Here is a 14,207-nt window from a genome sequence, read left to right as displayed (position 1 = left end):
AATTTACATTATATAAGTGGGGTACAAAACTCACTTTACAAGTCAGTTTTGTGGGATTAAATTAATCTTAGAAACTCATTTTTAACATGGTATCATAACCAGGTTAAAACTTATCTTGACAAGCTTTATTGAATATTCTATTCCACCCATAAATAAATAAATAAATAAATATATATATATATATATATATATATATATACACACACACACGATCAGTGTATTATATATATTCTGCAGACTCCAAGAATTGCGACCAGATTCTGCAGAATGTAGATAGGGGTAGCTGTGGTAATGTGGTGTTATGAATACATATTTAGTTCTATCCGGTGTACTATAGTATATTGAAATAGATTACTCTACTTTTAAGAAGTACTATATAATCCATACTAGTTAAAGTTTCAAGGAAACTATAATGCGACTCATTTTTCTTTAAAATAATAATAAAGGTTACAAATAAAATATTGTTTTCAAATTTTAATTATAGATTATACAATTTGAAATGTTACATTTAATCTTTCTAAATCTATAACTAACAATCAGATTTGAATTATTTTTTAATTTTTTAATTTGTATAATTACAGAAAAGACAACTGATGATTTTTAAGGAAAATGAGAGGTGCAGAAGTAAAAGCCCAATAATAATATGCAAAAGCCTGTTAGCAGGGTGCAGCACAAAGAGTTAAGCTTTTTTTACTTCCTGCACCTTCAAAATTTCTTCATGCATCTCTTCAAATTTTCAAAATGATCTGTACAATTAACTTTTGGAATACATATTTTAGAAATATTCTGCAATAAATTTTGTGGAATTTTCAAAATAAGATTTTCCGAGATATTCAGAACGGTATTTCCAGAATAAAATATTTTGAATATGATTTTTCCAACAAAATTTCTAAAATCTATGAAAGTATTTTGGATTAGTTTTCCGAAATAGAAGTTCAGGAATAAACTTTTCAAAACTTATATAGTGCCTTATTGAATGAATTTTTAGGAACACTTCTACATGAAATGTATTTCGAAAAAGATCCTCTTGGAACAGCGGTGATGGTGGGTGAAAGGTTTGAAACTTTTCCTCTTATTATTATGGGGTGTAGTTAGTAATTGTGGGGGTGCGGTAAAGTAACCAAATATAAACTTAAATTAAAATATATTGTATCCGGTTTTAGAAAATAATAAATTTATTATAAACAAATATTATGTTATATAAAACATACTTTATTAAATAAAAAATTATTAATAATATAAATTTCTGAAAAAAATATTATATTTCTTAAACGTGAAACTTGTGCAAATTCCATTAATTTATGCAGTATTTAATGATATTCTAAAAAGTAACGAAGAAAAAGAAATTCTAAAATAAACCTAGTTAGGTTGAGTTCTATAAGAAAACATAAAAACTAATTACTTTAAAGGTATGTTTATTTAATTATTGATATCTTTGTACTTCTAAAATTTAACTCATGCCATTAATATTTGGTGTAAAGTAGTGTGTACTTTGTACCACCATTAATCCTAGGGATAAAAATTACTCTTTTTTTTTTTTTTTCTAAATCTTTTCCAACATTTATATTCCTTTCATACAATACCAAATTTACCCACGTTCGTCATGCAGTTTACGCAAGAAGCATAGTTTACGATTTTATGTGTTTGACCCTTTGACTGGTATGAATAATTAAATAATTATTTGGTAAATTAAAACTAGATAAGGGGAGGTTTGGTATTTTCCAACAAAGTTAATGAGAATTGTTTGAACATAAAGTTACCTATAGCTATCACTATTGAACGTGATTTTTTAATAATCACTTGTTAATTAAATTAATGAAAATTGATAATCATGGAAGGAAAATAGTTGGAATATGTCAATTGCATATGAATAAAATCAAATGTTTCAACCACTTTAAGGAAAAAAATAAAATAGTTTCAATTAATATGCATATGAAATGTATCTTCAATATTTTATTTCGATTATGTATTGATTATTACTTTATTTACATTTTATTTTTTATTCATGGAGATTTATTAAAATAAAGAGTTGAAATACTTCACAACCATTTTTTATTTTTTGAGAATGGCGGACTTTGTTTCAGCGTTAGGGAGTCTTGGCCACCTCTTTTCCATTTTTCTACACATATAAATTAATATGTAAATATTTCTTTTAATTTTAATATTTAATATATTTAATATTTTAAAAAAATATTTCTATTTTGACATTCCAAATTATTTTCTGAAAATCCATCATTACTGATTAGAAAATGTTTAATTTAGAATCCTAAAAGGTTTTATTTTTCCTTAAAAAAAATACTAGTTATTAAAACAACTGAAATATGTTTTCTGATTAAAAATAAAACTAAGTAAATTCTTATTACTGTATTAGAATCATACACAAATTCTTTCATTTCTGTCATCCTCTTACATATTTCTTAGCCGAGAATAATTGTTTCGATAAATTTGATTAAAGAAATATAAATGAAAAAATCTATAAATAAAATTTATTAAAAATTACATAAAAAAAACTTGCTTTTAGTACTATAATTTTCATATTTGGTGAAAATTTCTCAGCTATATTTTATTAAAATTTACAAAAGAGAGTTTTATCCGATTTTCACATGAAATTAAAAAATTTCATATATTATACTATAAGGAAATATTTAAATAATAATTAATTTTATTGAGAAAAGATAAAGTCACTGTAGTGACCAAGTACCAATTTATAAATTAAAAATTATTGATAATTAAAATAGTTTCAAAAAATTGTAATTGATTTATAAATTGATATCTAAAATAATTTCTATTATAAGTAGGTCTCTAAATTGATTACTATCATTAGCTACCAAGATTTTAGCTATCAAAGAAATTAGTTACTAAATTAGTCTCTAATTAGACAATTGGTTTCTAAATATATTTACATATATTTAGTTAGTAAAATTGATTATTATTTAAGAAATTTCTTATAGTAATATTTGTAAAAAAAAATTAAGTGAATATGAATTTTTTTTTAATTTATATATAAAAACTAGTTTAATGCATCTAACCCTAAACTAATAGGTAATAGAGGGTACAGAGGACCATGGACCATGGTAGTGACCTATTATTCAAAATTCTTGAAGAAGATGGGAAGAGAATCAGATTCGTAGGATGCAGAAACTTTCCCTCAATAATTCACTTTATGTTACTTCAATTATTGGTGTCAATATGCTCAAATTCAATCAATTCATCATCTATTTGAGTGCATCCATGTAAATTATACACATTGTTTAGTTTTAAAAGTTTATGGTTTGTGTTGAAAGGGTTTATGTAAGTAAAACTGGAATTAAACAAATTTATTTTTTATTACCTTTGAAAATTTAGATAATGATCATATTCAAGATTTATTATTAAAAGATATATAACATTTATTATATCATATATTTTTTTCTTATTCTTATGCCATTCATTTATAATTATGATTTTAAAACGAAAATACAGGAGAGTCCATATCTAAGCAGGTTATTAAAGAAAGGTATCAACAAAACATGATTAATAAAAAAGAGTTAAGCTAAGAGATTTTAATAAGTAAACATTCGATGAATCCAAAAAAAATTATGAAAAAAGTTACTTTTGTTTGATAAAACTATAAAGACAAACTGAAGCAAGCACGAATTATTACTACAAAACAGATCAAGAATGTAAATGACAGATTATTTTACACCAAGGAAAAATCTTCTTTACATGCATTTCATTAAAATGAAGAAAGAAAATAAATGATAATTGTTGATTTAGTGTGGGTGTACCACATATACATGAACATTGTAAAAATATAGCTTTCGACAAATATATAAATAAAAGATTTTTTTTCATCCCATTTTAAAGGTAAAAAATTAGACAAATAATCAAATTATGTTAGAAGCGAATTTAAAGTCTAATTCAATAATACACCCTCTCAAATTGAGGTATATTCATCTCGTGTGTGGGACAAGGAATTAGTGGGTGATCCGTTAGCGGTTCAATATTGGGTGGAACAGAATGTTCAAGAAAGTTCGGTAGGATAAGCTCTAATTTGACTCTGATATCATGTTAGAAGTGGGTTTAAAGCCTAACTCAATACCATAAAACCGGCTTGTATGAGGATTGCATCCACTTATATATTATGAATTGACCTTATCTCTAATTGATGTGGGACTTCCAACAAATCCTGTAATTTCAATGAGTATAATTGATGAAATAGGTTTTATTATTATGTATATATTGATCGACTTTATCTATGCTCCTTTTAAATATATATATATATATATATATATATATAATAAAACCTTGTAAACTAAATCCTTTTTAAAATGAACATATATTTTTCTAAAATTGTTATAAAATATTTATTTTATATCATTGTTATAATATATGTTGTTAATCTAAATTTTTAATATTCTTCTTGGGTCCACAGGAGAAGAGGTATGGATGAAGAATGCGAATTCCTTTTGAAGTTGTGTTGTGGTTCTATATATGGCCAATGGTTGTCATCCCTTTGAAGTAAAATTCCAGAAAACTAAAGCAGCAGATACACACCCTCCATGGCAACATCTCAAGAACAGCTGAGAAAGATTGGTTTAGAAGGTTTCGATTTGATAGAGAAGTTCTATGGTCGAAGGTTCAGTGCCACTGGTGAAGGCATTTGGGCGGTTCGTCAACTCCCTGAGGACGAAATGGAAAACCCTGCCCTCAAAACCAGAGAGGTCGCTAACTATTCTGCATACCCTAGGGCAAAATCCCACAATAATCGTTGGGGTAGGCCCATCACATTTTAACCACTTTCCTTTAAATATTCTGATGGTTATCTTCTATGATAGATGCGTATGAAGTAAGATTAAATGGTATGTATGTGATGTTGGGAATTCGAGTCAAAGTCTCGTATTAAGTAAAAAAAATGAGAAAATCGAGTATCATAAAAATAAATTCATTTTCTTAAGATTTTAGGTTAGAGATGATTTTAATATTTTATGTGAGGGTTGAGTTCATGTTTTATTGGTATTATATCTCTTCAATGTAAAAAGCAAGGTCTTCTATAATTGAGATATTACTTTTATAACTACTTGTGTAATTTCTAAGTGGTGAATTATGTCTAATTAAGCGAGTGCATGGAAAATATATAACTTATATTTATATCACTACTTTGTGATCTCATCTCATCCGCTCAAAGTATATAAATTAAGTATCCACAAAAAACTTCTTTTTAAAAATAGGTTAGTTTATAGAAAATAAGTTTAATTTTACTTAACTATCTTCTCAATTTCTGATATGGAGTTCTTTTTTTTTTATCATCACACATGATCATAAGCATGATGCCAAATCAAATAATTCATTTTAATTTTGTATTATAAACAATATTTATAAATTCATAAATTTGATAAAAAATATTTATTATCAATCATACTTTTTTTAATATGAAAGATAAACTATTTTCCTTACAAATGTATAGTTTAGTTCAAGTGTTTACCTAGTAGTTTTAGTATAACAAATTATTTTATAATTGTATTCATACAAAACACTTAAAATATATACATGATATAGAACATCTTGATCAGTTGTAAGATTAAAAGATGTTAATGTATAAATTAATATAATAAAAAAAACATTAGCTTAGAAATCACAAAATTATTTAGTGAGCTAAAATTTCATTTTTCCATAATTTCATTTATTGTTACCAATAGAAAAAAAAAATTATACACATAAATTTTTAGACTTAGTTGAGATTGTTTTAATTATAACCATAACAAACCCATTAGTTTATAAAAAGTGTTTTCATTCACATTGCAGATATATTTATCAAGTTGCATTCCATTTTATACTTTTGTTTTTTATTTGACAAATTCTCAATCCATTTAGTCATAGCAATAGGAGTTTGAGAGAATATTAGCATAAATCCATTTACTTATGATTTCATGGTTAGTTTGGTGTATAACATACTTCTTGTAATCTTTTATACACAATCAATACTATTTAATTTTCCTCATGTATTTGTTTGTTTTCTACTTACGTTAATATTCTATCACTAACCTTAATATTACGTTATCAAAAAAATTAAATATAACTTTACGCCTTTTTATTTAATAAAAAAGTAAGCTTATACATTGCATTAAAATTGACTAAGCATATACTCTTGTAACATCGTAAATTAACTGATATTATATTTAGAAGTTAATTTATTTTTGCAGGAAAGAAATGGATATATACAATAAATGATACAATGGAAAACAAAGAGATAAAAGAAAAAAAAAAAAAAGAGAGTATAATATATTGGTTAATATCCTATGATATATATGAAACTAGATATACGGTGTATCTCATATATGCCTTAGAGATATTTGTTTTAGTTTTGTTTTTGATGGACGGTAGGTCCAATATTCTTACCAATCTGAATGCCTCGTATATCTTACATATTTTTTGGCAAACGCAATGTATTAAATACGTAGATACGTAGATAATGGAGCATCGTATCAATATCCATTCCAATACCCTCCCAAGCCAGAGGATGAAAATTAACACCTAAATGCTTTCATTAATAAAATGGCTGGAGGCCAGAAAACAAATTAAGCTGTTCATGCAATAATTAAACCACACCAAGTAAGTGTGATGCCACATGAATATGTACCGTGAGTGTATTTGGTTGAGTCCAGATTTTTTACTAATTTTTCTTGTGTTATCTTTTGTTGAGCATAAAAATTACATTGTATTGATATTTTAAATATTTTTTTAATATATTTTAAAACGTTAAAATTAGTGGTAATCAATATATTATCAAGACTAAACAGAAAAACAATACAAAAAATATGAATAGAGAATCCAAACTCATATATGTACGATAACTAAATTAACCAAGTTTCAATGTATTACTTGAAAAGGGCATGACTTAAGTATATGTAATAATTAATGCACATAGTGTGGGTCCAAAGCTTAGAATTGTTAGGTAAAGAAGCATAGTTGTTTTTGTGTATAAATGGGAGTGAGTTGGTTGATTGGGATGAAGAAACAGAAAGCAAATAAATGGCACATGAATCAGATCTTGTTAAGATAGGATTGGAAGGGTTTGATCTGATAGAGAGGTTCTATGGTGCAGCAGCACCAATGAGAAGGCCGGGTAACATGAAGCAGAGACACAAGGAAGAACATGCTGTCATCAATAGCAAAGAAGCAGCTTCTAAGTTTGGTGGAATTATGATTGTCAATTATTTCCCCAACAAGACTAAACCACACAACCGTTGGGGTAAGTTCATCCAAGCCTTCAAATGAACTATAATAACCTAAGACATATATGTGTTTTTTTGTCGGAAGCTGCTGCACTGAAAGAAACTGAAGACCATGTTCTAAGGATTCTTCATGCTAAGATGTTATGTAATGTTATGCCTGTAAGTTGTAATATTGTACAAAGAGCTCTTATATATCTATCATATCTATGTGGCCTGGCCTTGCTTTTAAGAATAGTGCATGTGTTCGATTGTTATATTTATCTATATATATAAATTGTGTAATATTTTAAATTTTTTCGTTCATATATGCTGTAAAAATTTTAGTGTTTTATCGCGAGTTGTATTATTTCAGGAAATCTGTCATCACAATATTTTACAGACTAATCAGAATATGTCGTTTATCCTAATACATAATTAACAATTCTGCATAGTTCATATATAACATGCCATGTTCTGCATAACTTTGTTTAATAAATAAGTAAGTGTGGCATATATACAAAAAAAAAATCTAAATTTTCCTTTCTGTCAGTATGTTTTACTTATTAAAAAAATTCCTTTATGTTATATATATATATATATATATATATATATATATAATCATTAATGTATTGAAAAAATATATTTTACAACTAAGTTTTCATTAACGATTATAAGGCAACTTTATTTTAGTAATAAAATATTACAAAAAAGTAAATTAATATATAATTCAATAAAAATGTTATTTAAAATTTAAATAAGTTGTATGATAGTTATACAGAATATATTGATTTATTTTACTGATTCTAATTGTTGATAATAATATTAAAATAATAAAATTTGTTAATTTTATGGTTTGCCTCCAACTTCATGAGCTGTCTTCTCCTCCCCCAACATCGAGAAACTCCACGAAGTGTTGGCGGAGACCAAAACATACTCTATCTTAGAATTCGCGAAAGGCGGAGAGTTATTCGTGAAAAATCGTGAAAGGTAGATTCGTCGAAGAACTCGCGCGGCGGAACTACTGGCCTCCGCCGTTGATGTCGGAAAGTGTCGGTGCCCTGAGGGAGGATGACATCACTTTCCGAAAGCATAGAGAAGAGAGTGAACAAATTAAAAACAATAAACAAATCGGATTATGTTAATACTTTTATTAAATAAAATATTTATTATAAACGTACAACTATTTATAATCTAACTAAAAATTTAACAAAAGACAAGTTATTTAGAACTCACATATGTTCCTGCTATTTTTATTTTTAAGTAATCAGTATCCGTATAATTGCGCAAGATTTAAAAAATATTTTTTAAAATGTTTTTAATATTAAGAACATATTAACCATGCATGCACTTTCTAAGATATTTTTTAGTGTACTCTTTTATAAAGTTAATCAAAACTATAAATTTATGAGAGATTCAATGTAAAACTCATTTTTTATAATTAACATTAAGAATTCCCATCTTTAGAAGAGAAAGGTGTTCAAAAAAGATATATAAAATCTTCTTTATCATTAATTATAATATCTTAATCTGTTACAGTAAAAGTTCATGTCAAAGTGGTTATATGAAATTCTTTTAAACTTTTATCCTTTTAAGATATCATTAATTAATTTATTTCTTCACAGAATTTTTTTATTCAATTTTCATCTATCTCATCTTAATCATGTCATGTCTTCTGGTTCTCAATTTCTAACTTTTTTTTTAATTTCTCAAATTCTAACTTGTTTTTTTCTAAATTTAAACATTATTTTTCACGAAAATTTAAACACACATTCAATTTTTTTAATTTAAAATTTTTTATAATATGAAAATTAAACACATGCACGCTCGCATACACCACACACTTGTGTACACATTCAAATTAGTGTTTAAAGTTAAAAGGTTCTCTACGCAGCTAATTACCTACTAAGTACGATGACACAATAATGTTATCGACAAGTTATTCTTCTTCATGAGTTTATAAAGTACACATTAACTTGTGTAAAAGAAAAAAATAGCATAAAAATACACTCATTTTGAAGAAATGTGATGGTTAGGATATGGAAGAAAGCAGACTACATTTGACATCCATCTGAATTCAGATTTTCTACTAGTTTTTTTTTTGTATTGTTCTCTATTAAGTATTAAAAACACATTACGTTAGTATTTTAAATATCTTTTTAATATATTTTAAAATATCAAAATTAGTGATAGTCAGTGTATTATAAAAATACAGTAGAGAAATAACACAAAAAAACCAATAGAGAATCCAAATTTCATCTAAGATCACCGTAACAAAATACGAAGAGGTTGCAACCAGAAGAAATGGATAAATGCAATGAAAAAAGGTTCAAGACAACTATAAAAAAGAAAACATGGAAATGGATGACACCGTATATAAAAGAGAAGGAAAATGAGACGTGGAGATATAATGTTGCGAAACTGAAAAAAAAAAAAGAAGTGAAACTGTCAGAAAATTCTTGGTTTATGCCGTGGATGTCCTAACCTAGATAAGGTTAGAAGCTTGAAGCCTTGGCAGTTGTCTCAAATTCTTCCACGTGTTCATCTCATCATGTACACTTTTACTTTTACCTTGTATTATGCGATGCTATTCCACAAAATATCACAAAATGTTCTTCTTCTTCAAAAAGAATAAAACAATTTTGCAAACATCATGACCACAACCTTCATAGGCATGTGTCTCTGAAATTAGACTAGGTGAAGGTCTTCTTCTAGTCATCAACTATTAACTCATTCCACCCGATGAACAAAAACAATCCAAGACCACTCTTTCTCATCAACCATCATGCAACAATGTTTAAGCTAAAACTCAAAAGATATGATTTTAACTTTACGACAAAAAGGATCTTGACAGAAAGTATAACAAAAAGATGAACTGCATACATGTGCATGACACAACAATTCTCAGCTTGGATTTATGCAATTTTATCATCCCAATGAAAAGATTCACATTGATAATTTTTTTTCACTATATATATATATATTTGGTATCTGTATATATAAAAAAACTCTCTCACTAGTAGAAAAGAATAATGTGATTAAAAAAAATCAACCACAAATAGTCTGATGTATACTATTGTGCCACCACCTTCGATGCTCTAATAATTATACTCATCCAACAGATTCGATCCCTCTTGGAGGAAAGTTGCTTACATGATTTCATTTCAATATATATACACCCACGTCCTTCGAGTTTTATACTCAAAAATCGAGAGCATTTCATCAAATAGTTGGTGTACACTTTTCTCAATTCCCTCATTTCCTTGTGTAGTTGAGGAATGGCACCACAAGCAGATTTTTCAAAGATTGGGTATGAGATAGAAAAGTTGTTTTGCAGGCAAAAGAGTTTTAGCAACCCTCCAGCCACTCAAAATCTGTGCATACACAAATTCTATCCAACCTATGTGGCTACCAAAGTGGTTCCCATGCATGTTGAAGATGTCAAGTGCAGTGAAGCTGCTTCAATATTCATAGCAGAAAACAGAACGGAGCTGCAGATGAAAGGTTTGGTTGGGCGGTGATTATTAATATTACAGTGTTTTTGTCTCTTCTATATATTATAGACTTTACAATTCTGCAAGCTCTTGAATCATTTGTCATATATATATGATGGCTAGTTTCTGCTACTGTAAAATACACTTGTGTCTGCTTCAGCTCGAAGACAAAACATGAATGTCTTCTGCAGCTTCATGAGTTATGGCGTAGGTTTTTCTTCCTGTATGTTACTATCCATCAAGAAGTTTTGTTCTCGAATCTATATATTGACTGAACGAGTTGTGGAAATCAAAACAAGATTACTAAAAAGTTGTTAATTTGTTCGTAGCATATTGTTATGAATCGGATTTCACTTTTAGTACGTGTTCTCACGGGAGTGATGATTTGAGGAAGAGGGATAGGATTGAATGGATTGATTAGAAAATGATAATTTATGTTGTTCTTTTTTATGAATTTGGAAATGATTGTAGAGTGAATTTGAAAATAATTTTTGTGAAAGTTTATGAAAGATTTGATTGATATAATAGATAAAAAAATGTTTTAATAAATAGAAATTAAAGATTACTGAATTTCCCTTATTAATAAATATAATATAAAATAATATTTGGAAGAGTTGAAATAATATTTTTTAGAGAAGAGGTTAATGAATAGTTTTGAATAAAAGTTATTATTATAACAAATAAATAATAAAATGCATTTGGTATAAGAATAAATATAAAATATTTAGATATTAAATAATATAGTGGTTAAATTAAAATGTAAAAATCACATTTTATTATTTATTTTGTATTTTTAAAATAATTTTGTTTTCATCTTGATTTATTTATTTTTCCGTTTTATTTAGAAATTAACATATGACTTAAAAAATTTAAAACTTTTTAGTCAATGTCCATTAAAACCACAATCTCACCGTGGAGGTGTCCAAGCCATCCCACCCTTGTTGATTTTCCACCGTCAACCAAAATCTTTTTTGCATACACATGAAAATAAGGTGATGATAAATAGGGTTATTAAGGTAAAATATGGTTTATCACCTTTAAATCTATGCTCTTCAAGCAAGATGGAAGAATGGATGAATCTCGCAAATACACGTTTTACATCACTCGCAAAATAATTGAAAACGAACATTCATAATCAGTGCAAATATATATTCGCTAATTCTCTTCAATAGTAAATCAGTTTATAAGAACAGAGTCTTAATGTACTGAGATATATAGCTTACGGGATTTATTATATCTGTAGGGAAACTAATTAATTTTATTTTTCCTACAAAAATGTGTCAAGTATTTATTTTATAAAATTTTATATAGAAAATATTAAATGCTTTTCTTTATTATTTTTATTTTATTTCAATTTTTATCAATTTCATAAAAAAAAGTTTGAAAATATTTATCATAAGCATTTTTTTTTCTAAAATTTTCGTTTGGCCATATACATATAATATTAATGGGTTAAATATGTTTTTGTTACCTTAACTTTCAGTGAAAATTGCAATTAGTCTCTTTTCAAAGTTTTAGTCCAATTTAGTCCTTCAATATTAGAAATGTCTGGATTTAGTATTTTTAATCAAATTTTGTTAAGTTTATTTAACGTTTTAAACGCGTTACATGATAACATTTGAATTGTTTATACCGTTTGACACATTTTCGCTTCAATGTTAGTTAAGAAATTGTTCTGAAATGCGGTCGAAATGTCAAATAAATTTAACAAAATTTGGTTAAAAAGACTAAATTCAAATATTTGTAAAGTTGGAGGATTAATTTATAAATTTTAAATTTTAAGAAAAACTTCTAATACGCCCCTTAATTATATTATAATTATATAGACACTTGAAATTATTAATTGATATTTTGTTTAATATATAAATAGCTTATAATGACACAATATTAATTAGAAATAAAAAATAAATACTTTCTTTTACAGTAGCCAAAATCATGACCATTAGTTTAGTGGGAGTAAAAAAATTGTATTACATTACATGAATATGTTAGAAGTTTATATGATTTTGTTTGTTCTATATGATTTTTGCTTATAACTATATGAAATTTATGATTTTGAAGGCAAAAGTATTAAAAGCTGTATGGTTGGAATTGAAATTGGATTTGGGAAAGGAATCATATCATCTTAATTATACCATTTGTTGATGAGGAATATATAGCTGGAAAGTAAAAAGTAACACTTACAAAGAAAGAGAAATTGAGAGCAAATTTTAATTATCAGAAAGAGTCTTTTTAAACTATTTTTAATTATGATTTAATCATATTTAAAGTATTATAGATGAGTTCAAGTGGCTTTAGTTAATGTTTAAGTTACTTAGTAGTGCCACTTTCACTTTTAACATTATTCGATAATGATGATTTAAACAAATTGTGCAATAATATATTAGTAAGATGAACGCGGATAAAAAAAGAGATTTCATATTCTAAAATAAAAGAACTTTAAAGTGGAGTCACCATAATAATTGTCCATTATGTAGCACAAATAGTAATAATTATTTAATTAATTTAAATTATTCTATAGACTCTTTTGTTTAATGATATGATATGTCTGTGTATTACTTTTTATATCGTATTAGATTTTAACTTAAAATTAAATGATACTAAATGGAAATGTTTAACGAATATTAAACCGGCATTTTAAGATTTGAGGTAGGTGGTGTGATCCTTTTCAACACTCTCTATTTGCATTCAGGTGAGTCTATTATATAACTGAAGCATGAGTTTAACTTTGACCTAAAATTTTAAAATAATAGATTCATGAGTTTTTTATCCTAAAAAAATATAGTATATTTTTATTTAATGTAAAACATAGATTAAATGAAATAAAATTTTCATTAAATGAAGTTAAGTATATATATCCGTTGAGATAAATAACAATAAATATAAATATAGGTGGTGATTATAGGTACTAGAAGATATTCATATTTAAGAAGGAAATTGTTAGAAAATTGATTGTAAATTTGGATTTTCTTATTGAATAAAATAAGAAAACTTAGTAACATAAAAATAAAAAATACTGATAAAATCATCCTAAAGTTTTAGTTAAAAATGGTTTCTTAATATCTTATATAGGTATATCTAAACTTATTATAATTTATATTAGTAAATATCTATATATGGTTGTAAGTGACAACTTCACTAATTCTTTCAAAATTATAATTAAAAGAAAAAAATTAATATTATATAAACTCTCGGTAAAAACATATATATTAATAGAAGGTAATTGAATTACCTCAACCCATAAACAATAACAATAACAAAGAAAAAAAAAATGATATGACTCTCCATCATTTTCTACATAGAGTAGTATCTTACCATCATAGCAAGAGCATATAAACAAATCTTACCACAAAAGTGGCTTTGTAAGGTGAGTGCAACAGAAATGTATGTCCAAGAAAATTCGCTATGATAGGTTTTAACTTGACTCTGATACCATGTTAGAAGTGAGCTTTAAGCCTAACTCAACCCCACAAAACCGACTTGAAAGGTGAGGTTTGCACCCTACTTATATACTATATTGATT

The sequence above is a fragment of the Vigna unguiculata genome, chromosome 9 (genome assembly GCF_004118075.2).
Source record: "Vigna unguiculata cultivar IT97K-499-35 chromosome 9, ASM411807v1, whole genome shotgun sequence".
Lineage (NCBI taxonomy): Eukaryota > Viridiplantae > Streptophyta > Magnoliopsida > Fabales > Fabaceae > Vigna > Vigna unguiculata.
Note: the sequence above shows the minus strand (reverse complement) of the source record.